The sequence below is a fragment of the Etheostoma spectabile genome, chromosome 16 (genome assembly GCF_008692095.1).
Source record: "Etheostoma spectabile isolate EspeVRDwgs_2016 chromosome 16, UIUC_Espe_1.0, whole genome shotgun sequence".
Lineage (NCBI taxonomy): Eukaryota > Metazoa > Chordata > Actinopteri > Perciformes > Percidae > Etheostoma > Etheostoma spectabile.
In genome coordinates this window covers 10501703-10504244 of record NC_045748.1, presented here as the reverse complement: position 1 = coordinate 10504244, position 2542 = coordinate 10501703, and the positions used below count along the sequence as shown (strand labels likewise).

General features: G+C 43.4%; 1 protein-coding gene across 3 annotated transcripts in view; it reads right to left on the bottom strand.

Annotated features, from left to right (window-relative positions):
* adamts6 (ADAM metallopeptidase with thrombospondin type 1 motif, 6) overlaps positions 1 to 2542 on the bottom strand; it is a 62552-nt gene that overhangs the window by 40113 nt on the left and 19897 nt on the right. The gene's annotated exons all lie outside the window — the stretch shown is intronic.

Here is a 2542-nt window from a genome sequence, read left to right as displayed (position 1 = left end):
GACAGGTTGCTCACGTCCCATCTACGTCGTCAAGCTCAGTTGGAGGCTGCGCAGTAACACTCAGCCCTCGCCAGAAAACTGCTTCTAATGTCCTTCACTGTTCTCTGTCCAGAACAACGGGATCTGTTGGTCCATTTCTTTCACTCTCTATGGCGTCTATCCCAGTTCACGTGAATGCAAACGTAAAACGTTAAGCCAAAAGGAATGCTTGGAATTGATGGTGGTGGTAAATATTTATGAAAAAGGACAAGCTGGCAAACGGGCAACAACATTTTGATAATAAACCACTAAAAACGTTACACACTGGGCCTTTAAGAGCAGTTATATCTGCTTTAACTGATATTTTTGGCAACTTGGATGCAATAAACTGCAAACAGAACACTGGCATATTATCACCTTATAAATTTGATATGAAGAACTTGTTAGCAAACAGTTGCCTACAGTATTTACACATTCACCAGATGGATTGCAATAATATCATTAATTTGGAGTCCTTTTCTGGCCCCCTGATACATTTAAGTCCAATATTCCCTCTTTTTTTAGCTCTGTTTTTGGTATTCACCAACTCTCGAGGGAAATATCTGGCTTTTTAACTGCTATATGCTCCATTATGTTGTCCAGCTGCCTACTGGAAATAAGGTTGATGAGAGCCATGAGAGTCAACCAAAACAGTGAGCTGAAAAAAAAACCTCAGTAGCTCTTTGGTAAAGTCGAGTTAGGTGAACCCTTTCACATTAGAAATAGTAATTTCATCCATTATTAATTGATTGATTGAGTAGAGCCGCTTTAAGGGAACCATGACTCACTCAGAGCCACATCTGGAAGGTTCTTTCTGTTTCTATTGTGACGTTTATGTTCTACAGAGTCAACTTGGCTCTTCGCAGTAGTTTACAGCTACCCTGCCACCTCTGCAAACAAGCCACTTTTGGCTGTTTATTTCATCAAGGATAAATAGTGAGAGGACCTTTTCATTGCTGCAAAATGTTACAAAGATGAAGAATCACTGACCTCATTCTGTAATGGTTAAAGAAGAATGGCAGCATGTTTCTCTTGTGCGGAAGCCTGACCACTTTTGGATTGTAATTCCTGCTCAATGAAGCTGTTTCCCAACAGCGAGCTCAAGCTGGTGGAGAAATGTCAGCCTTCAATCCACAGCTACCAGCAAAGTGGAATCTATCAGAGAGTCTGTGACTTTAGTGACTTTTATGTGCATTGTTTGAAGGGGAACTTCACAGATTTTACACATCAGAGTCCGTTTACAGGTGTCAAGGAGAACTACATGTGAAAAAGTTATTTAAAAGCCTTTTGTGGGCGCCCAGATAGCTCAGTTGGTAGAGCGGGCGACCATATATGGCCCGGGTTTGACTCCGACCTGCGGCCCATTGCTGCATGTCATTCCCCCTCTTTCTCCCCTTTCATATCTTCATCTGTCCTGTCAAAGATAAAGGCTAAAAAATAGATCAAATTAAAGCCTTTTGTGTCTCCAGATGGATCTGCAAACAGTCTGATAAATTCCCTCAAGCGATGTCATTTGAGTCAAAACATTTGGGGGTGTGGAGTTACAAAGAAGGGATCTTACCAGACCTCTAAAGCCTGCTCCTTATCTCTGCTGCAGGCAAGATGCTTGAGGGTTATATTAGCTGCTATTAGCATAACACACCCGGATCTCGGACTTGCAGTGGGGGTAATGTAGCCGCCTGGTTTTGTAAAGGAAGACAAATGTATGGAATAAAAAGATATCACTGGTTCTACTGCATCTTGCATCTATCTGCATTTTTTTTTAACTTTCCAACGTGTGTGTGACAATGTTATGAGCAATACTTCCTGGATTCAGGGATATTGTCCTGGATAGAATGGCTTGTCGTCATTAGTGTGAATCCTAAAGCAAAAGCTTTAACTTTTATTATTCCTCTGCTTGCTTGAGGCGAGTAAAGCTGCTCATTCAGACACCTCCTCTAAAAGAAGCTTCAACTTAATGTACCACGACAAGCAGGGATCAGGGTAGTAGCTCATTTCATGCAGTCCTGTATATTGCCAGACTCTAAAGGCCAACTCCAGATGTTTTGTCTGGCCTTCCCTAAACCTGTTTTTGTTTTTACCATGCCAAGCTGGCATTACTCAGCCAGCAATCGCTCATTCTGCCAAACGTCATCGTTTTACTCCTCAGTTTATTTATGTTATCCACTTCAAGTTGTTCTCTTCTTTGGCCTATCCACAAAACAGTGGAGCAGCGGTTTTGAAGACAGCTGGCCTACACATCACCACCGAGCACCACATGAGCTCTAACATCACCAGCCTTGTGGTGCAGGGATGCAAGGGTGGAAGGCACCCGGTTATCATACCCAGCCACAAGGAGGTCTGGCAGCAGTCTTGGTGATGAAATGCATGGGAATAAGCGGGGAAGGACCTGCACAGAATACAGACTAGCGGGTCACCACAAGGGCCAGCCGGTGGCAGCAGGTTGTAAAGAGAGCGTGAGCTGGAAAACAGGCATGCACCATTTTTCTCTACTGCACGCACACACACACACACACACACACAC